This window comes from Protopterus annectens, chromosome 2.part1 (genome assembly GCF_019279795.1).
Source record: "Protopterus annectens isolate FY-2018-M chromosome 2.part1, PAN1.0, whole genome shotgun sequence".
NCBI lineage: Eukaryota > Metazoa > Chordata > Ceratodontiformes > Protopteridae > Protopterus > Protopterus annectens.
In genome coordinates this window covers 1,803,059,128-1,803,083,242 of record NC_056729.1, presented here as the reverse complement: position 1 = coordinate 1,803,083,242, position 24,115 = coordinate 1,803,059,128, and the positions used below count along the sequence as shown (strand labels likewise).

The following is a 24,115-nucleotide window of genomic DNA, read 5'->3' as shown; positions in this document are numbered from 1 at the left end:
CCCCTTTACCCAGACCATACGGTAGTAATTACTCCCACCACCCAGTTAATAATATCAGCTACTAAAAGGCCCTTAAAAGGGTGTCCAATTATTACTGTGCAATATTAATATCCAATGGTAGTGTGACTAACAGTCAAGGCTTACTTTAGAGTGGCCTATTACAATAATCTCTATAAATATGCAATGTATTTTAGAGCTTATCTCTACACAAAGCAGCCACAGGTAGAAGGTTTTAAAAATATTTAATAATAAATAATTAAAACACAAGACAAAACTACTACACCACAGAGATATCTAAGAGTTCAGAGATCACAAAAAAACTTAAAATACAGTAGGACAGGTCTGATTTCAAAGAAAAATACCTAATTAATCTTTACTAGCTTTACCTATTCCTACAAGAAATCACAGTGCTAAAAACTTACATGTGAGCATAACGCAGAGTGCTGGTAAGTTGGATATCCAAAGTCAAAATACTTCCAGTCTCTTGTGAGAAATAGTATTTAAACATTACTAACAAACATGTTTGCTGGGTCCTTCCCCAAATTACATCATTTTTGACACTTAGGTTTTCCCAGGCAAACAAACTGCATCATCTTAACACATGGTCTGAGTTCTCAGGCCACAAACTGCATTATTTAGCAATCTAACACATGCACAGAAACTTACAACAATAGAAGACATTTCACATGTATATTCTAACAGAAACTAGAGCAATAAAGTACCTTCCACATCTAAATTCTGGTCATTAACTTTAGCCTTAAAACAATGGGCATGAAACCTTCATCCAGCCACACGGGAGCCGAATTGTAAAACATTAAAGAGATTCATAAGATCTTTTCAACTTAAAAAGACACATTTGAAATACTTGGCTTGGTTTTCCTTACAGCAGATGGCAATGTTGCAACAATCTTGAAGTTCACATTTTACAGTGTTTTCTTACATTTAAAAACACAAGCCTGTATTTTACATTTATTTATACAGTTGATAGAATTATGTATCAAATTCTATTTGACTAGGCTGGCAGCCTTCGCCCATCTCTCCCCAGTCACATTGGCTAATGACCACAAGGGCCTTTTTAAGCCTAGCCATGCATGCCAAATCTCTGACAAGTTCTGATACCCTTGATAAGTGTAAGCATGGGCCTGGGAGATTAACCATTTACAAGTTACCTGTTTGCATTAGACATAGGTGCCAAACCAGGGATGAATTTCCGGTTTCCCATCTAATTGTCCAACTGTCGCAGATCAGTCAAAAGGATTGTTGTATACCAGAAATCTGACAAAACCAAGCACCTTGCATGTTTTTTTATTATACACGTTAGTATTATAAAATGTTTCTCTCTCGATCCAATGTCACACTCCTGACTTCTTCGATACTCATGTCCCACTGTTGCAGATCTTCTCTCACACAATCCATCCACCTCTTCGCTGGCTGCCCTCATTTTCTCTTGCCTTTTTCCTATCTATCCAAAATCTTCTTCACTAGATTGTCTTTTGCTTTTCTGCACATGTGCCCAACCACCGTAATCTGTTCTCTTTGATCCTTTTGGTAACTAGAGCTACTTTGGTTTCTGCTCATATGTCCTCATGTCTTTGTCTGTCCCACAGTGTGCATTCTACCACCCATCTTAGGCACTTCATTTCCATCAAATCTATCTTTCTCATCTGCTCTGCCTTTACTGCCCAGGTTTCTACACCATATAGTAATAGTGTCAGCACAATTGTTTTGTACACTTTTCTTTTTAGCTTCTTTGGCATTCTTCTGTCATACACTACACCTGATGCCAGTTGGCTGCAGACCCTGTAAGTCAAGCTTTGACCTCTTCATTCAGACTTCTCAAGCCCCCTTCCAGATACTTGAAGCTGTTAACATGTTCCACTAGCTTGCCTTTTGTCTCAATTCTCTGATTTCCGCATTTGCTGACATTACTGCTGTCTTCTCTGTACTAAGTTTCATCCCATGTGCCTTCAGTTTTGCATTCCATTCCACTATCCTTTGCTTAAGTTCTTGTTTAGTCTGCCAGTAATGCATGTTTACACTATATACATGTTGTGCCACAGACATGATTCCGTTTCACAGTAAACAGCTAAAAATGCTGCCCTTTTAGATCACAAAATCCCCTTTTGCCTTCCACCCCTCCCCCCCAGCCTTCAGCATCTTCTGACACCCCTTGTCTTAAAGTGTTTATGCAGCAAATAATTTTTGTACGTCAAATAAGACATATATACTAAATTATAGTATATATATGTATATATATATATATAATATATTATAGTATATATATATATAATATATATATTAAATTATATTAGGAAGGAGGGAAGTTTCTTTGCTTACCAGTGGGAGTGGGAAGCACTGAGCAGCCTTTTTGTCCGAATTGGTGAAGTTTCAGCCAGAAACTAGTAGTCCATTGGTCGTTTTGGGCCAATTCCTAGCTCCTTTCAGCCCCCTGCTATAAAACACGCTAAACACGCGTTTTCCAGCTTGTACCAACTCAGCATAGATCCTCGTGGTGGCCTGCAGAGTGATCCAAGCAGCAGAGAGCTAAAAGAGTGACTTTCTACCAGATATAAGTATTTTTGTGGCTTTCCCACTGTTATTAAGCTAGAGACTGCATTTCGCCTGTTTTACTGCTACTTTAAGTGATTTCTGCATTTTACACTGTTTATTGCACTTTAAGTTACTAATTGTTGCAAATTGTTTCTGTAGGCTACACACTAAAGTCGCTAGCCGATTTACAGCATTTATAGCATTTACTGTCTGTTTTTCCTTATCTCTGTAATAAAACAAAAAAATCTCTTGTTTTCCCGCCTTACTGAACTAGAGTAGTCCAGTTTCAGAGTTGCTGATCCCTGGGCTTTGTTTTTAGTTCCTGTTACTGATCCATTGCCTTATTAGGAAGGAGGGAAGTTTCTTTGTTTACCAATGTGGGAGTGGGAAGCACTGAGCGGCCTTTTTGTCCGATTTGGTGAAGTTTCAGCCAGAAACTAGTAGTCCATTAGTCGTTTTGGGCCAATTCCTAGCTCCATTCAGCCCCTGCTATAAAACACGCTAAGCACGTTAAGCTGATTTAGCTGAGTTGCCACTGTTGCACATAAGAGCAGCGGTTAAACAAGGTTAAACTATTCGGGCCATCTAAATTCCACTCTTCAAATTTTCCCTTAGAACTACCTTCCTCGAGCTGTACTGCTGATCTAACCAGCATATCCTATAACTGAAAAGTTCATCTCTACTTGATTCCCAAGTAGACTATTCTCTATCTGTAAAGCCTAGCACTTACTCCTACAGTACTTGCACCTTGATAAAGCACTCTTATTATAGATAGTACCCCACCAGCCTAAAACCCACTTCCCCGGAGTCCTTTGAAAGTCTCTTTATCTACTACTTGTAGTATGTCGTGGGCTCAGGTGCTAGTGTGCTCTCCCGTTCAAGTGGTGAATCTGAGAATATTGAGGCAATGTTACAATTGCCTCATGTACACAGAACAATCCTCTCCTTCTCCCACAAAACACAAATACATGCGAGAGATGCAACTATACGGCCAAACTGGCGGCTGAGCTCTCTCAACATAGGACTGGCAAGACCAGACAGGAGGAGAAGGTAACCACACACAATACATACCCAGTCACACATGGTACCATCACAACTTCAAATCATACACATACTCACACAAAGACATACTCGAGGCTCTGATCAAAAATTTACCAAAACAGCAGAGGCCACCAAAGCAGACACCCAAACAACTACCACCTCACGACCCAACACATGCAACACATAGACCACACAGTCAGAGTGTCAAACAGTCACAGCCCTTAAGGCCAAACAAAATGCCAGACACACTTGTCATTGGTGATTCCATAGTCAGACACACTGACATCCCGCTCACCAGACTGAGTAAGGAGAAGGTCACAGTAAGCTGCCTGTCGGGCGCTAGAATCCGCCACATAACGCAAGCACTCAGGTCTCTCAACAGCAGGTACAAGTGCGACTCAGTCATTGTCCACGCTGGTGTCAGCGACCTGAGATGTACCTCCTTGGACTACATGAAAAGGGACATCGAGGAGCTCTCTGATTATGTAGCCCAGGCAGGTATGACCCTGACCTTGAGCAGTATCCTACCTTCACCTAGAATGATGCCACAATACGGTGATAAGATGATCAGCTTTAATAATTGGCTTAAATTCTGGTGTCATTCAAAGGGGATCCAATGTCTGTCTGCCTGGGATGACATGCTGGACAAGCCACGCTGCTTCAAGGGACGGCTTGCACCTGTCACCCTGGGCTTCCGGATATTGGCAAAGGCTCTTGCCACCCCATAGTGCCTTTTTAGGAAAGGCTCAAATTCTAAACCTACCACCCTAGAACACCAAAAGAAAAAAACCAAGGGTAATGCTGCTCAATGCCAGAAGTCTTAATCTCAAGATGCACGCACTCGAGGCCCTTCTCAATATGGAGAACATCGATGTCTGTGCTGTGACAGAAACCTGGTTCAAGGCTCCTGAGAGCACCCCAGCACTAACAGGTTTCACCTCATATCATGCCCGCCCCAAAATCCGGACAACACCAAGAAAGGAGGGGTGTCCATATTCATAAAGGACACCCACACCTCAAGGTTGGTGCCAACGCCTGATGCATCGGAGGCCATCCAGGTGCAATTAACCATAGGCAAGACTGCTCTGCAATTTGTAGCATGTTACAGGCCACCCTCTCAAACTCAGGAACCTCACATGGCCTTCCTGAAAACATTGGAGGATAAATGTATCTCCAAACACTTGGTGGGGACAATTTTTTTTTATTCCAGATTTTTTTTGTTAATTTAACTTTAAAATTTTTTTTTTTTTTCGGGGGGGTTTAAACAAAACAAACTTTCGGGTATTTTCGTTCTTTTTCTTTTTAAAGATCCTTGTATAGGTCCAGAATTCATTTTTTTAACGTGATGGTCATTTTTTACAAAAAAATTCTTAGGAAAATTTTAAACCTAATACCCTACAAAACAAAAGGGCTGGGTTCCAAAATGCCAGATTATCGTTGTGATGATTTTAAATTTTACTTCAATTTCCCTTTTAAAAGCTTACCAAAATTATTTTGATTATTTTTGAGTGTTAAGGCCTAGCTTTCTTTCCTTTAAACTCTTTTTTCCTTTAAAAGATTTTTACTCGCTCTTTTAACCCCACTCATCCTTAAAACCCCTGCCCTTTCTCCCAAAGATTACCTAAATTTTCCAGTACCCATTAGCAGAGATTCCTCCCTTATCAAGAACATTATCTCAAACAACTGGGATATCCTCACTAATAGTCAGGAAGTTTCCAATAAATTAGGCCTTTCACCTTCTTTTTTATATAAAAAAACTAAATCTCTTAGATTTTCTTTTGAGAATAGGGACAATAAATTCCTTCTTGAACATAGCCTGCCTCATACTCATGCCTCCGGGATGTTTTCCTGTGGCAGCTGCATTGCTTGTTCACACATTTTGACAGGTAATCAGTTTACTTTTAAACACAATAATTTCACTATTCACTTTCATAATTACTTTAATTGTAAATCCAGCAATGTTGTTTATGCAGCTGTTTGCAATACCTGCACAGCATTTTATGTAGGTAAGACCACCAGATTACTTTCCACTAGAATAAAAGAACATTTAGCTGCCATCAGGAACATTGACACTAAAAATGCCTTAGCCAAACATAAGCAAACATGTAATAATTCTTCTGGTTTTAAGTTCTTAGTACTTCAGAAAATTGATTCATTTTTTGGTGATGTTAATAACTGTCTGGAGGTTAAAGAGTTATTATGGCAACTGAAGCTCAATGCGGACTCCCCTCCTGGTTTAAATGAATCTCTTAATGTTAAGTGTGCATTGAGGTGGGGACATTAACAACACTAATTGTATTTTCTGGGAGTTGACATTCTTACTGTACTTTTGATTGACATTTTTTACAGTTAATCATAACTTGTTTCTAATCTTGAGTGACATCTTCTACTGTTTGTATATTATTGGTTGAGTTCTATATGTACTTGTACTCTAATGGTTGGAGCTTTTTATTTCCGCCCTTTCTTGAATTGTCATGTTATATTATGATTCAGCATTACATTTTTGTACCATTTGTCTGAAGAAGTCCTATTTACTATTAAAGGGACGAAAGCTTATTACTGGCTCCTTCGTCTTCTATTCGTTTAAGAAGTTCCTAAGTTATATTCAAATTATTCTTCTGGTCTAGTGACAGTTTCTAGTTGTAATATATATATATATATATATATATATATATATATATATATATATATATATATAATATATTATAGTATATATATATATATATATATTAAATTATATTAGGAAGGAGGGAAGTTTCTTTGCTTACCAGTGGGAGTGGGAAGCACTGAGCAGCCTTTTTGTCCGAACTGGTGAAGTTTCAGCCAGAAACTAGTAGACCATTGGTCGTTTTGGGCCAATTCCTAGCTCCTTTCAGCCCCCTGCTATAAAACACGCTAAACACGCGTTTTCCAGCTTGTATCAACTCAGCACAGATCCTCGTGGTGGCCTGCAGAGTGATCCAAGCAGCAGAGAGCTAAAAGAGTGACTTTCTACCAGATATAAGTATTTTTTGTGGCTTTCCCACTGTTATTAAGCTAGCGACTGCATTTCGCCTGTTTTACTGCTACTTTAAGTGATTTCTGCATTTTACACTGTTTATTGCACTTTAAGTTACTAATTGTTGCAAATTGTTTCTGTAGGCTACACACTAAAGTGCGCTAGCCGATTTACAGCATTTATAGCATTTACTGTCTGTTTTTTTCCTTATCTCTGTAATAAAACAAAAAATCTCTTGTTTTCCCGCCTTACTGAACTAGAGTAGTCCAGTTTCAGAGTTGCTGATCCCTGGGCTTTGTTTTTAGTTCCTGTTACTGATCCATTGCCTTATTAGGAAGGAGGGAAGTTTCTTTGTTTACCAATGTGGGAGTGGGAAGCACTGAGCGGCCTTTTTGTCCGATTTGGTGAAGTTTCAGCCAGAAACTAGTAGTCCATTGGTCGTTTTGGGCCAATTCCTAGCTCCCTTCAGCCCCTGTTATAAAACATGCTAAACGCAAGTTAGCTGATTTAGCTGAGTTGCCACTGTTGCACACAAGAGCAGCGGCGGTTAAACAAGGTTAAACTATTCGGCCATCTAAATTCCACTCTTCAAATTTTCCCTTAGAACTACCTTCCTCGAGCTGTACTGCTGATCTAACCAGCATATCCTATAACTGAAAAGTTCATCTCTACTTGATTCCCAAGTAGACTATTCTCTATCTGTAAAGCCTAGCACTTACTCCTACAGTACTTGCACCTTGATAAAGCACTCTTATTATAGATAGTACCCCACCAGCCTAAAACCCACTTCCCCGGAGTCCTTTGAAAGTCTCTTTATCTACTACTTCTAGTATGTCGAGGGATCAGTTGCTAGTGTCCTCTCCAGCTCAACTGGTGAACCTGGGAATATTGAGGCAATGTTACAATTGCCTCATGTACACAGACAATCCTCTCCTTCTCCCACAAAACACAAATACATGCGAGAGATGCAACTATACGGCCAAACTGGAGGCTGAGCTCTCTCAACATAGGACTGGCAAGACCAGACAGGAGGAGAAGGTAACCACACACAATACATACCCAGTCACACATGGTACCATCACAACTTCAAATCATACACATACTCACACAAAGACATACTCGGAGGCTCTGATCAAAAATTTACCAAAACAGCAGAGGCCACCAAAGCAGACACCCAAACAACTACCACCTCACGACCCAACACATGCAACACATAGACCACACAGTCAGAGTGTCAAACAGTCACAGCCCTTAAGGCCAAACAAAATGCCAGACACACTTGTCATTGGTGATTCCATAGTCAGACACACTGACATCCCGCTCACCAGACTGAGTAAGGAGAAGGTCACAGTAAGCTGCCTGTCGGGCGCTAGAATCCGCCACATAACGCAAGCACTCAGGTCTCTCAACAGCAGGTACAAGTACGACTCAGTCATTGTCCACGCTGGTGTCAACGACCTGAGACGCACCTCCTTGGACTACATGAAAAGGGACATCGAGGAGCTCTCTGATTATGTAGCCCAGGCAGGTATGACCCTGACCTTGAGCAGTATCCTACCTTCACCTAGAATGATGCCACAATACAGTGATAAGATGATCAGCTTTAATAATTGGCTTAAATTCTGGTGTCATTCAAAGGGGATCCAATGTCTGTCTGCCTGGGATGACATGCTGGACAAGCCACGCTGCTTCAGAAGGGACGGCTTGCACCTGTCACCCCTGGGCTTCCGGATATTGGCAAAGGCTCTTGCCACCCCCATGGTGCCTTTTTTAGGCAAGGCTCAAATTCTAAACCTACCACCCTAGAACACCAGAAAGGAAAAAAACTAAGGGTAATGCTGCTCAATGCCAGAAGTCTCAATCTCAAGATGCACGACTGAGGCCCTTCTCAATATGGAGAACATCGATGTCTGTGCTGTGACAGAAACCTGGTTCAAGGCTCCTGAGAGCACCCCAGCACTAACAGGTTTCACCTCATATCATGCCCGCCCCAAAATCCGGACAACACCAAGAAAGGAGGGGGGGTGTCCATATTCATAAAGGACACCCACACCTCAAGGTTGGTGGCAACGCACGATGCATCGGAGACCATCCATGTGCAATTAACCATAGGCAAGACTGCTCTGCAATTTGTAGCATGTTACAGGCCACCCTCTCAAACTCAGGAACCTCACATGGCCTTCCTGAAAACATTGGAGGGGATAAATGTATCTCCAAACACCATCATACTAGGTGACTTCAACTACCCTAATACAGACTGGGAACACTACTCAAGCCCGAACACTCTAACCCAAAGATTCCTGGAGTTCATAAACTCAAATGCCATGGAACAACTAGTCACCATCCCCACAAGAGGAGAAAACATACTTGATCTCATCATCACGAACATGGGATCAAAATGTTCAACACCGAAGTATACCCTCACTGGTGAGATCAGATCATAAACTAATCTCGCTGGAGGCCCTCATCCCGGCCCCACCTGAAACAAAAAAAGACCACAGTGAAAAACTTCTCAAAAGCCGATTTCACACTTCTAAAAACTAGTGTGGTCTCCTTTAAGGCCCCTGAGCCAGTGGTAAACATTACTCAAACCGCTGAATCACTTACAAATGCCTTCTACCAGCACCTACAGGACTGCATGGATCAGGCAATCCCAAACAAAACTAAGACTCTCTGTACCAAAGGCAAGCGCCCAGTCTGGTGGACCCCAGCCATAAACAAGCTCTACAACAAAAGGAGGAAGCTACTACAAGATAGAGCAAAATCCTTGAAAGGTAAGACACCTTTGATCATTATAAGTAAAAAACTCAGAGCTCTCATAAAATCATCCAAGGCAAATTTTGAGAGAAAAATCGCCAAGGACTCTAAAGACAATCATAAGGCCTTCTTTAGCTATGTTAGAAACCTAGGAGGAAACTCCCAGATATGCTCAGAATTAGTTCAAAATGATGTGAAAATTACTGAACCTACACACATTGCTAACATACTGGCTGACAGGTTCAGTGCAAACTTCTCCCCCCCCCCAAAAGGAGAGATATCTATTCCAGAGGATTGTAGCCCCCCAAACATCTCCAACGCCCAGGTGAGAACTGCCCTCACTAAGGCAAAAACACAGCATCCATGGGACCGGATGGTGTCCCCAGCTGTGTGCTTCATGAACTCAACGAGGAATTAAACCCACAGTTAGGACAACTGTTTAATCTTAGCCTCACCTCAGGATACGCACTCCAAGGAGTGGCGACGGCGACTGTGGTCCCACTTCATAAGGGCGGTGCCTCCACAGACCCTGGAAATTACCGCCCCATTAGCTTGACAAGCCTTATCTGCAAAGCCATGGAGAGGATCATAATGGAACTCATAAATAAAGACATAGGGAACTTGCAGACTTTGGATCCAACCCAGTTTGGCTTTGTCAAAGGCAGATCCTGCCTCTTAAACTTGGTTGACTTTTTCGAGACAGTCACCAAGGCCATTGATGAGGGAAAGGCAGTCCATACAGCCTACCTCGACCTGGCAAAGGCCTTCGACACAATACCCCACTCAGGTATCATCGAAAAACTCATCAGCTTGAATGTAAACCCATACATCACAAGATGGGTTGCAAACTGGCTAAGTGACAGAACCCACAGGGTCAGAGTTGCTGGAGCCATGTCAGACTCAAAGCCTGTCACAAGTGGTGTCCCACAGGGCTCAGTCCTGGGTCCACTCTTGTTCGGCATCTACTTTTCTGAAGTACAAGCAAACACAGGAGGGTTATGGCTGACAAAGTTTGCAGATGACTGCAAACTGGGCCATAGTCGAAAACACATCTGACACAGATATCCTCCAGAAGGGCCTCACAGAAACGGATAACTGGTGCCAGAGCCATGGCCTGAAGTTAAACGCCAAAAATGCATAGTCATACCCTTCGGGAAAAACAAGGTTACCCCTAGCTACCATATAGGTGGCAATCCACTGAGCACAGAAAAGTCATCAGAGATCTGGGGACCCAAGTTGACAGTAGCCTTCGCTTGACACTCATGTTGCTAAAGTAGTTAGGAAAACCTTCTATATCGCCCACCTGATCATGAAGGGATTCACATCTAGATCAAGGAGGTCATCATCCCCTGTACTCATCACTCATTAGACCTATGATTGAGTACAATGCCCCGCTCGAATGTATCTGACCAAACACCTGATGCAGCTTGAAAGGCCCCAAAAGTTCCTCACCAAAAGGATAAAGGGTCTCAAAAATATGTCTTATGCTGCCCGACTGAAAGAACTCCAGCTCTATTCAGTCTCATACCGCTTGCTCAGAGGTGACCTGTGCCTGACATATAAGGCCATGTCAAACCCAGATTTGATGAATATGCTTCACCTCAAAAAATCTAGATCCCTCAGAACCACAAGGGCGGGAGACTTAAACCTTGACACGGTTATAAATAGAACGTGCTGGAGGGACAGATTCATCACCCAGAGACTCCCTATGCTGTGGAACAAAATCCCGGTACATGTGAGGCAGAGCACCTCGCTGGCCTTGTTCAAGAGGAATCTTGACCAATGGATGGGAGATCGCAGATATACCCCAGGGATTACTTCAGTGTCACTGCTTGACAGAGGCACAGAAAAATGATAGGCATAGTTTTTATTCAAACTAAAGGGGTGGTGAAAGCCACATAACTATGGGCTAGGCTTATAAATGCCCTTGGGCAGATAGCCTAGTATGAACCTATGAACCTATAGCAGTTAATCAGTTTTGCACAGCAAAATACTGCCTGGTTATATATAGTAGGCTACTTACAAAAATGTGTATTAACTGTCAGTATTGGTATTTCAAATGGTAGTAACCCACATCCGACATCCCACCCAGCACACCACTGGTATGAAACCGAGTGAGCGATTAAAAATGTATTTATTTGTCAGTCAGTTAGTTAAGGTATGCTAATTTCATCCACTGCTTTATATACTTTAAGAACACACCTATAAATAATCTGCGTGGTTATAGTATGGAACAAATAAAAATGCTAAAAATATAAATAGTGTCTTCTCGAACCACTAACAGTAAAAAGGCTTGAAAACCTATTGAGAGAGGTCTCAATGTCGTCGGCCCAAATTTCGAATGGTAATGGCTGCCCAGTGGATTGGGATGGGTAAACAAATAATAAGCCTATCCAATGTATTGAAATCGGCCTTCATAACAGCCAGTAAAAATTAACGTATACGATGATGTCATTTTCATTCATTCCGGAACACTCAGCCGCTTCTTCCAAACCGTAGAACAGGCGAACTCTCAAACTCCTCCATTTACCCATAATGCTTCAGCCCCCTAATGTATATTAGATCTTGTTTGCCGCCACAGGTTCAGATATAAATTGTGAACTCTCGTGCTTAGGCAAGTGAGTCTGTTTTGCTGGTCAGAAAGTTTTCATTTTTACAAATTTATTTTTCAAATTTCTCAATATTATCCATAATACTACATTCTCTTCATTTTAGCCCTACATAGTTTTTTTCTTTTAGTACTCTTAATGCCATTGTTGGTAGTCCTTGCCCTTTTAGTTTATAGCACTTTGTAGTACTCCTGAAATTACAATTGATTGTAATTCTTTCTCTGTCCATTTTCTTAAAAAAAAAAAATAATTCCATTCCCAACATGTCTGACAGGACATCAGGCGTTGAGTGCCCATACCGAACGTGTATATTTGTTACTAAGCACCTAGGCGTTGAGTGCAACAGCCAGTAAAATAACTACTGAGTTACATGTTTTTTCCCTAAATAGACGTATTAAATTAATGATAAATATTCATAGAGCCGATGAGGATGTAATTATGAATATTCGTACAACGTCACCTGGTGTTGGATGGTGGGCGGGTACGTATCAGTGAGAGGTAGTAGGATACTAAAATTCGCCCCTTAGAACAAAATTATTAAGGCTGCGGTGGGGCAGTGGCTAGCGTTGCCACCTAATAAGGTGGCTTTCCGGTTAAATTCTCAGCTGGGGTGCCTTAGATATGCTGTAGGTGGATTGGACACTCCAAATTGGTCCTAGGCGTGTGTATGAGGACGGGCACCGGGCTAGCAGTCATGAGCGGACAGGTGATCCACTGTATAAAGTTATCATTAAACAGCTGCATTTCGTCTGTCAGACAGTCCCAGATTCGGAAACAAAATGCTTTGGTAAATCAAACACATCCCTGATTATCTAAAACAACTGAAGCTACGACGGATCTGTATTAAACACCTTATGAGACTGGAAACTGGTCCTGTACATCAGGTTGCTCATTAAATAGGGTATTCCTATTTTTTATCAAATCTCTTACTACTGCGGTAATCAGATGTAAAACTAGTCAAGCGAACAGTAAAACTAGGATATTCCCATTTTTGCTCTAATACTGTATTCAAGACAGTGGTCACCACCATTAATCTTTTTTTCCTTCCTTCATTCTCCCGTTCACCTGACTACGCCTATAAATTAACCATAAGGTGTTTCCCGCAAACACCGGGGTATATATACTATGGCATTCAGCACAAGGGAGCGAGTGCCTTTTGCATTTAACTACACTGACTCAAAATGCCACCATTAGGAAGCAGTCGAATGGTAATAGCATTTTTTTATTATTTTTGGCTTGCTCTAGGTAATGGGATGGATGGTGGAAGGCAGTTTTTCAAAAAGCATCCACACTATTTCGCCCTTTGAATTGTGCATTTTTGTAAAGGGTTGGGATTTATGATGTGACACATCTACCGTCTACGCGTTTTTTGATATTGAATAAAGTGTGTGAGTTCACACAGATCAACCGCTTAGCCTCCTGGCTGGACAGAGTCAAAACAATGGGGGGGGGGGGGGGGGGGGGCACAGACCCCAAAACAGTGTTTAATAAACCTAAAATATGACAAAGTAACAGGTTTTGCATTAGCATTAATATTCTAAAGGGTATGAAGTTTGAAACCCAAATAATTAGTGACTTCTGCTCTCGGTGACTTCCAATATTTTATGAGGAACAAACCCAAATATAAGGCAAAATACGGAGAATCGAGAGGTATGCCAGTGTATGTGCATGTGTTTGTAAATATATATATATATATATATATATAAATTTATATACACATTCATATATTAACCACACACACGCATATATATATATAGAGAGAGAGATGGATTATATATATATATATATATATATATATAGATGGATTATATATACACACGCATATGAAATATACAGTGTGCATCTTCAAATTCACAGCCTACCTGTAGATTTGTTGCTGAAGCTTTGAAATGCAGGTCTAGTTTAGGATTATTAAGATCCACTGTAGAACGTGGTGTTCTTAGTTTTACTCTTGTACTGAAATGTGGAAAAATTTTAGCTGCTCGTAGTGTTTTCTGGACGCTGTTCTCTGAATGCCTGAAGTTACGCGTTCTTGTATTTGTACAATGCTGCAGCACATAAATGCGCCTCCTTTTATCTTCATAGGAAAATTCCATCCCTTCTGTCGGACTTTTCCAGACGGTTCTATTGCAACAGGTTAGAACCGCGCCGGAACAAACTGTTCTCGTCAACTGACCGCCGTGAGGAGGGTCAGTTATGCTGTTTTCCCTTTCCTCGTATTTAATAATAACGGAAAAGCCCGTTATTCTTATTATTTACTTTATTATTTAACAGCCACAACAAGATGCAATCGCAGATAAGGACAGCTTTTTTGTTAGTGTAAAAAGAGCAGATAAATAGAAAAAAAATTCAGTGTAAACATATATACTTATGTGCCAACACTATCTATTTATGACAGGACATTGGCAGAGACCGCTGAACAGCGTTTAGATCACCAGCAGCCGGGGACGTATAGCTAATGTCCCTCATTACTTTTGTCATTGTTGCGATATCTTTGACAGTTACATCCAAGAATTGGTACTGTTTTGTAAGCAGCATTGACCTGAAGTTACAGGGTTAGCAAACTAGAACGTATTTACTATTTATTTGCCATTTGTTTACCGGGGAAGCCCCTCTAGGCCAGAAACAGTTCCTTTTAAGGGGAAGCCCAGGGAGAAAAGCTCCACATTACAAAATTTAAAGACAGAATAAACAAAAATATAAGGTACTTACAGTCATAGCCAAACTTGTAAGAGGAAGGCAAGGCAGTACAGTGAAACGGTTACAGTACACCTGTGAGAAGCAAGCAATACAGTGCATTAAAGGTACAAAAGGTATTATAGTACAGTGTTAACAACATAGTCCAATCTTTGCCCGAGAAATGGCATTCTGGTACAGTTTTTAATGCAGAGATGTAAAAGGTGGAGGGGGGTTAAGGAAAAAGATTATTTTGTGCTTTGTAAAAGGACAATAGAATGGGGTAAAGTGCAGTCTCTGATAATGTGATAGAGCTGCTGTTGAAGAAAGGGGAGAATGTAAAAGTTTGGGAGGCAAGGTGGTTTGATCAGGGAGGGAAGACATAGTGCTAAAATTTTATAAGTTGTAAAGATGTGTTCATAGGAGAAATTTAGTATAGCAAAACACCATGAGCTGTACCTAGAAGGGATGTACAAATTACGAAGCTTGTTTTTATGTAGCCAATAAATGGAAGTTTTCACTTCTTTTGTGAATAGAGCAAAGATTATTATTATTGTTACATTGACGCACCATTAGCGTTGCTTCCTTTTGATGCTCAGTTCTTCGATTCTCTGTATGGGTACCTGCTGGGGGGCTCAAAACTGGGGACAGGTGTAAATATTGTGGTCTGCATCAATAAGCTTTTAACAATAAAATGTGAAACTAATGTCTGGCATTATTGATTGCAAATGTCCATCATTTATCAGAAAATCAAAAAAATTTAAGAGTGTCAGGGAAAATATAGTGGGAAATGTAATGGACATTCTGCAATGTCAGGGACAATTGAGAGATATAGCTGGTACCCTGTCCACAGTAAGTTATCTTCTTTGTGTCTGTTGAGTGTTAGGGTAGGCTGTGTATCCCCAAGACCCTAAATGGATTAAGTGGGTGATATGAGATTGAATGAATGCATCTGATGTTGTTAATCTTCATTCATTCCTTACTGATGGGGTGTCGGTTCCATACGTGGAACCGAGTTGACCTTGTAACAAGCTCGTGTCAGCCAAAAAACTCTCAAGCTAAGTTTTACCCATAGCGCCCCTCTCCTTGTTACCCCAGATCTAGTTTACCACATAGATCAAGACATGTCAAGTCAGCTCTCAGCTAAGTACTATCAAAAAAATTATTATTCTGAAACCTTTTTTTTTTCCACAGAATTTCTCCCTTTTGCCTTTGTAATCCCTTCTCTCATTAGTCACTAAACTATTTACCCCTACTGAGTGAATTGTTTCCTACCTCCTTACCAACTCGGTAATCGTAGTACCATCATTGGTACAGGCCTTCCCTCTCTCTCTACTTTCTTTCCCCTTGCCTCTTGAGGTAATCTACATACAATTGTTGGTATTCTTTCTTGCCTTCCTAAAAAAAAAAAAAAAAAAAAAAAAAAAAGCTTTTCTATCTTTCATTCCATTTAGAGTTTGTACTTTGTATTGTATTTTGTATCATATTTTGTTGATATTAGACAAACAGTTTGCTTAAGTTGTTCCTACCGTGTCTGAGAAGAAACGGACAACGGGATTCAAGCAATGTGACCAATGCAGTCGCAAAATGCCTAATTCGGACACTCATGTATCTTGTATCTATTGTGTGGGTGTTCCACATCTCTCTGTTCAACCACCATGTGACATTTGTAAAGGGTTCAGTTTTCGTACCCTAAGCAAGAGGAAAAATAAATTGATTCTTAAAGGCCTATTAAAAACACCAATTTCAGAGGCTTTTTCTGGGTCAGAGGGCTCACCCCCTCCAAAGAAAAAACACAAAAAAAAAGTCACTCTGTTCCTTCTTCACCTCATTCTGGTGATAGAAAGTCTGAACCCAAGCCAAAAATACCTAGACTGGCACCAACGACTTCGGCTCCGGGGCCTCAACCACCCTCCACGGTGCCATCCTCGGTTCCAAAGCCGCACATATCCACTTCGGTGCTGTCTTCAGTAACACTTGTCCCCGGCACCAGCCACGACACCGATAGTATCTACTGCACCAACTGTGCCTTCAACTAGTACTTCAGTCCCATCCTATTCAGCACCAACAAAAGTAAATCCAGCACCGGTCACTTCCCCCCACCCTATACATGTTTCTGGTCTTGAGACCATGGTGGTGATAGGAAAGTTTGTTCCTCAGACCCGATACTCTCCCATAACAGATCCATTCTTTAGGCAATAGTATAGCCCTTTTTTGGAACAGCCCAATTCTCCATCGGGGATATCAACCCAATCTTCCAGGAGCCTCTTGGAATTGGATGTGGTGCGACTTGTGGATTAGCTGCTGATGGCCAGAGGGATTTCAACACCCTCCAGAACTCCCCTCCCAACTGGAGTTGGGAGATTTTCCTCCATGGACTCCTGCATATTCTCCTCCTTTGACCTCCTTGCAGGTATTGAAGCACCCGGCACTGACACCTATTTCGGTTCCCACTTCTTTGGTTCCACTGGTGGATCTCACCTTAGTTCCGGAGCCAACCCGAGCAGGCCCTGTGACCACTAGTACAGAGCAAATTTTTCTATGGTGCTGTCTACTATGGTTCTGGGAGTCATGGCAGTACCAAGTCCTCTTGGGGCTCCTTCCTTGAGAGTGGGCTTGTCAGAGTGGGGTGTAACCCCGGTTTTGAGGTTGTCCTTCTCAGTTACGGGCTCACATCCCTCTTCAGGTAGGCCAGCTTTCCAAGCAATGGAGAGGGCCCTTGCCTCTGTAGCCAGACCATCGGCGTCGGAATACCAGATATGTCCTCCCTCTGAACCGCAGCTGACACAGGCCTCCACATCGAGACTTCGAGTACAAGAGCCTCGAGATACCCTAATGCAGGATGCCATCTCTTCGGAGTCCTCATCAGAAGATCCCACTGAAGAGGTGCCATATAAGAGATCATGCAAGAGGAAGCACGTGGACTCCCCGAAGAGTCCCTCACAGAAGATACAGAGTATGATGAAGGGGGGGGTCCCCACTGTCTCCCCCTGAGGATGTCTCCTTTGGAGGTATACTGGAAATTTTAAAGCAGCGGGGAGATTGAAAGCTCACCACCCCTTCCTCTGAGGAGTCTGTATTCTTGCAGGCTTTTCATGCTCAATCCTCTACTTCTTGGGTGACCCTGCCTGCAGAAGACTTAGTCCAACTCGTCGTGCAGTGTGCGCGGATGAGCCCTGATACCGTTGAACCAATCCCCCCGAGACCAGACAAAATTTTATCCCCACCTGAAGAAAGTCCACACTGGTCTAAAGGCCTACTGGTAGACGTTATGGTTGTGGCAGTGACCACTAGGAAATAGCTCACCGAAAGATTTCTTTGCTTCTTGCTGGGAGCCAATCATTACCAATTCTGGGCACTGCCCTTTGGACTCTCTACAGCCCCCAGAGTGTTCACCAAATGCATGGCAGTGGTAACAGCTCACTTGAGACTGCAAGGATTCTGAGTGCTTCTGTACTTGGACGATTGGCTCCTTACCACCCCCACCAAGCATCTACTGGTTACAGCCTTAAACTACACTCTAAAACTAGCAAAATACCTAGGAATCTCAGTAAACAGGAAGAAATGCAAGTTTGCTCCTTCTCAAACCTTGGAATTTATAAGAGCAACTTTCTATACTCAGTCTTGTCTAGTCATTCCAGATCACAGATTAGAAAGACTGAGGTCCCAACTCCGGGTGATACTCTCTCAAGACAAAGTTCCAGCTCGGGCTGTCCTTCAACTTCTAGGATCAATGGCAGCATCAATTACAATAGTTTCTCTGGTGAGACTACACATCAGACTTCTTCAGTGGCTCCTAATAACACAGTGGTCCCTTTCACATTATCCTATGTTCTTTCAGATCCACATAACAAACCGATGTAAACAAGATTTAACTTGGTGGATGAAGACAGAAAAAACATTTGGAGTCGCCCTTTCTCCCGATCTCAGCCCAAGGCCATAGTGACTATAGACGCTTCCCCTTTCAGGGAAAGACGGTCCAAGGCACTTGGTCAAGCATAGAAACCAACCTGCATATCAGTGTCCTAGAACTGAGGGAAGTGCTTTTAGCATTACAAGCATTCCAATCTGTCCTCCCGTCAGGGACAATTGCTATCCAGTCCAATAACATGTCAGTGGTCTGGTACATCAACAAACAAGGGGGAGCCAAGTCCTACCCATTGTGTCGAGAGGCCATGAGAATTTGGCAATGAGAGACAGCTTCCAACCACTTTCTGATTGCAACGCACATTCCTGGGGAATTCCAATGTGATTGCAGACAAACTAAGCAGATGTATCCTTCTGCCTCATGAATGGTCCCTCAATCCAATCATAATGGTGAAGATTTTCAACCACTGGGGCCAGCTTTGCTCATAGGTTCATAGGTTCATAGGTTGGTACTAGGCTATCAGCCCTAGGGCCTATACAAGCCTAGCCATAACAATTCCCTGGCTATTTCTTCCCACATTATTTACTTTCCTGGACCCCTGTCTAGCAGGGCGACTGACGTGATCCCTGGGGTGAATTTCCTTTCTCCCATCCAATCGTCAAGGTTCCTCTTGAAGAGGTCCAAAGAGGCACTCTGCTTGACATGTATGGGCAATCTATTCCAGAGTCTGGGGAGTCTCTGGGTCAGGAACCTATCCCTCCAGCATGTTTTGTTTATTGTGATGACAAGTTTAGATCCCTGGAGCGTGTAGCTCTGAGGGATTGGGATTTCTTTAAGTGTAGCATGTCCAACAGCTCTGGGTTTGACATGGCCTTGTATGTTAAGCAGAGATCGCCTCTGAGTAGACGATATGTGACAGAGTATAGCTGGAGTTTTCTAAGGTGGTCAGCGTAGGGCATCTGCTTTAGGCCTGTGATTCTTTTAGTGAGGTATTTCTGAGGCCTTTCCAGTTGTTGCAGATGTCTTGAGAGGTACATACCAAATGGGGCATTGTATTCTATAATGGGTCTAATGAGGGATGAGTACAGTGGGACAATGACCTCCTTTTTTCTGGATGAAAAGCCCTTCGTGATGAGGTGCACCACATAGAAGGATTTCCTGACTGTTGTGGCAATGTGGTTATCGAAGGTGAGACCACTGTCCACCTGTGTCCCTAAGTCTCTTATCACACTTTCTGTGTTTAGTGTACTGCCACCTATATGGTAATTCATGGATACATGTTTTTTCCCAAAGGGGATAACAATACATTTCTTGGCATTGAGCTTGAGCCCATGGCTCTGGCACCAAGCATCTGTTTCTGTAAGGCCCTTTTGTAGAGTATCCACATCATTTGGGGATTCAATAATGGCTCCCAGTTTGCAGTCATCTGCAAACTTTGTTAGTCAGAGTCCCTTAGTGTTGACCTGTACTTCAGAGAAGTAGATGCCAAACAAGAGCGGCTCCAGGACTGAACCCTGAGGTACTCCACTTGTCACTTGTCTGGAGCTGGATTTGGAGTCGGCTACTTTTACAGTGTGGGTTCTATCAGTAAGCCATTTAGCAACCCATTGGGTGACATAGGGATTAATGCCCAACTTAGTAAGTTTATCTATGATTCCAGAGTGGGGGATGGTGTCAAAGGCCTTGGCAAGGTCTAGATAGGCTGTGTGGACCAACTTACCCTTGTCCATGGCTATGGAGACTGATTCAAAGAAGTCAATCAGGTTCAGGAGACAAGATCGTCCCTTCACAAACCCAAACTGGGTGGGGTCCAGTGTTTGAAGGTTGCCAATGTCTTTGTTTATAAGTTCCATGATAATACGCTCCATGGCCTTGTAGATAAGGCTTGTCAGACTGATGGGACGTTAGTTTCCAGGATCCAAGGTGGATCCCCCCCTTGTGGAATGGGATAACTGTAGCTCTGCGCCACTCAGTGGGCATGAAACCTGAGGTGAGGCTATGATTAAACATGACACTTAGGTGAGGTGCCAGTTCATATTGTAGTTCATGTAGTACACAGCCCAGGATGTCATCTGTTCCCATGGATGCTGTATTCTTGGCTTTAAAGAGTGCGTTTTGTACCTGTGTGGCCATTATTACTGGAATTTGGCAATCTTCCGGTATTGAGATGGGCCATTTAGGGGGTGAGAGGGGGGTGAAGTTGGCACTGAATCGATCTGCCAGGATATTGGCAATATCCTTCGGATCAGTATATTTAATGCCATTCTGTTTTAGCTCAGAGCAGATCTGAGAATTGCCATTTAGATTCTTGACATAGTTATAGAATGCTTTGTGGTTGTCTTTGGAATTTTTGGCAATTTTATTTTCGTAACTAGCTTTGGAGGATTTTATGAGGCATCTCAGTTTCTTACTGAGGCTAGTAAGGGAGTTTTTTGCATCCTGGGATTTTCCTCTTTTCTGCGAAAGTTTCTTCCTTTTGTTGTAAAGTTTGTTTATGGCAGGGGACCACCAGATTGGCTTCCTTTTTTTGGATGAGAGCATTTTGGTTCTATTTGGGATGGCACGATTCATGCATGAGTGGATGTGCTCGTACAGTGCCTTAGTGTAGGATTCAGCAGTTGGACTTTCAGTTCCCGTCTGCATGGGTGTTGTGAAGTTTGTCACTTCTGACTTGAGTAGCATGAAGTTGGCTTTGGAGAAGTTTTTTATGGTGGTTTCTTTACTGGGGGGTGGGGTGGGATGTGGATGTTAAGGGTGATTAGCTTATGGTCAGACCTGACTAATGAGGGGGTGACCATAGGTATGGAGCATTGATTTCCCATGTTGGTAATGACCAGGTCTAGGATATTGGAGCACCTGGTGGGACTATGGATTAGTTGATCCAGGGCATTGGAATTTATGAATTCCAAGAACCGTTGCGCAAAGGTGTTGGGACGTGAGTAGTTTTCCCAGTTAATGGCAGGGTAGTTAAAATCACCCAGTATTAGGGTGTTTGGTTCTATCTTAATATTTTCCAGTATGTTTAGAAAGGTGTAGTGAGACTCTTGGGGTATGGTGGGGGATCTGTAGCAAGCTACAGTTTGGATTGCAGTCTTACCTAGTGTTAGTTGCACTTGGATAATTTCAGACACATTGTGTTGCTGCAACCTATTTGCCTCTCCAGCAAATCACAAATGCAGCAGCTACTTTGCCCTAATTCCCCCACAGGGGGAGTCCCTGAGGGACATTCTTATACACGAATGGCCCACGGGACTTCTGCATACTTTCCCTCCCCTTCCCCATATCCCACAATTTCTAAAGAAGGCCCTTCGGATGAGAAGCAGAGTAATCCTCATTGCTCCCTACTGACCCTGGCAAGTTTGGTTTCCCTTCCTTTGGCCTCACCTAGTATGCCAACCATGGATTCTGGATCCAACTCCAGAAAGAATCTCACATCCACAGGAGTTGATTCACCCAAACATATCCAGTCTCAAGCTGACAGCTTGGTTTCTCTACTTCCAGTAATTGCCAGACAGAATAACCTTACCTTTCTGGTATGTAACATCCTTCTGGCTTCACATAAACCATCCACCTGGAAAATCTGTCTTAGCAAGTGGAAGAGACTCCTTATTTGGTCCTGGCAAAGAGAACTAGAGCCTTGCTTAGCTCCTGTAAGTGTGGTTTTGGATTATTTGTCAAGTCGTCTTCATGCAGGAGCAACAGCCTCCACCATTTGAGTACATTTGGCTGCTATCTCAAACTTCCATAATGGATTCCAAGACCCATCCTTAAATCTCCCATCGTCTCTGTAAAACCTTCTTGAAAGGGATTTCACATATCAGACCACCCATCAAAGAACCGATCGAACCTTGGAGTTAAACACTAATACTGCAATCCCTGACGCAATCACCTTTTGAACCTGCTACCACTTGCGATATAAAGTTCTTATCCTGAAAAATCATTATTTTTAGTAGTCATCACCTCAGCAAGATCCGTATCCGAGCTTCTGGCCTTGTGCTTAAAATGCCCTTACATGGTCTTTCATAGAGACAGAGTATCACTTCAGACTAACCCTGCCTTTCTGCCCAAAGTTATTTCAGAATTGATGATTAAATAGACAATTGACTTACCAGTCTTTTTTCTTAACTACTCAAATAAAGGAGAATACTGTCTTCATTTGCTGGATGTACATAGACAATTATGATTTTTATCTAGACAGAACTAAATCAGTACATAAATCAGACTAGTTTGTTTCCTATTCAGGCCCTAAATTGGCAAACTCTGTTTCTAAAGTGTCCTACTCTAAGTTGTAAAGAAGCTGTATATCCTTTGTCTACCAGCATAATAAAATTCCTCTACCGAGCAAGGTCAAAGCACACTCCACCATATCAGTGGTGACTTCTGTTGCTTTTCAGTCAAAGGCTTCAATGGATGATATCTGTGCAGCAGCAACTTGGGCTACCCCTCATACTTTTATCACTCATTACAAATTGGATTTGGTCTTCAGTGGGAGAGCATCCTTCGGTTCAATGGTACTCAGGAACATCCTTCCATAAGGTCCTCCCAGGACATAAAGTAGCTAGGGACTCTGTCTCATCAGTAAGGAATGAATTAAGATTAGCAACATCAGATAAAGAAGTTATGTTGTTACCATAACATTCCATCTGTGTTGTTCATCTTCATTCATTCATTACGTCCCGCCCTCCTTCCCCCTCCAAGGGGCTCCTGGAGGTTCGGATTTGGTCCATATCCCGCTTTAGGGGACCTGCTCAGAAAAAGCCTCTGCTTTCCTTATCACAGGCAAAGTTCATCTGAAGTAACAGGAAGAAGGGCACTGTGGGTAAAGCTTAGCTCGAGAGTTTTTTGGCTGCAAGGATGGAACTGACACCTCATCAGTAATGAATGAATGAAGATGAACAACACAGCTGCAATGATATGGTAAGAACATAACTTTGTTTCTTTCCATTTTTTTAACTCTGTTGTACATGGGGAAACATACAATGTGATTTCAGAACCCTACCAGGTGCATCTCCCCAAACAGAATTGGTCTGATGTCCCATTCACCTTAAAGTTAAGGCAGAAAAGAACAAACCTCTGCTCTGAAACTGCAGCAATCTGCATACTACTCATATAACAAGCAGTGTTCTACAGTTAAACCACCAACACACTGAGAGCTTTGACAAATACAGTGTCTGTGGTATTAATTCATGAGACCATCCTATGGAGCTTCATAAAGCAGTGTCAGGACTGCACTTTCACAAATTCCACACCTGCTGATCACACCCCATAACAGTTTGCTTCCTGGCATCTGCCAATTCGCCCTGCCAGAGTTAGGGCATGTCTCTTGACAGAGTGTGGTACTAACATGATAATGGTAAGCCCGTGTTTTAAAGTTTTAAGACACTGTTGCTTGCCATTGGTTCAGCTTGTTTAGGAATGCTGCACTTAACATAATGTGCATTTGTAAAAGCAGACTTGCTCCATCTAGTTAATAATACATACACTTAGCAGAGAGGTAAGTTGCTTCACATATCAGGATGGTTTAAGGCTGCTCTTTGGTTTAGTGTGAGGAAGCCTAGATTAAAACAAAGGGTCATCTAATAGACAGGATGCAAGAGGAATTAGCCGTGGATAGGA

General features: G+C 42.3%; 1 protein-coding gene across 1 annotated transcript in view; it reads right to left on the bottom strand.

The window, feature by feature from the left end:
• TMEM269 (transmembrane protein 269) overlaps positions 1–14,025 on the bottom strand; it is a 713,721-nt gene extending 699,696 nt beyond the window's left edge. Inside the window, exon 1 of the mRNA XM_044063247.1 lies at positions 13,818–14,025. The gene's annotated coding sequence lies outside the window, so the exon portion shown is untranslated. The remainder of the gene's footprint in view (positions 1–13,817) is intronic.
• Positions 14,026–24,115: the final 10,090 nt, after the last annotated feature.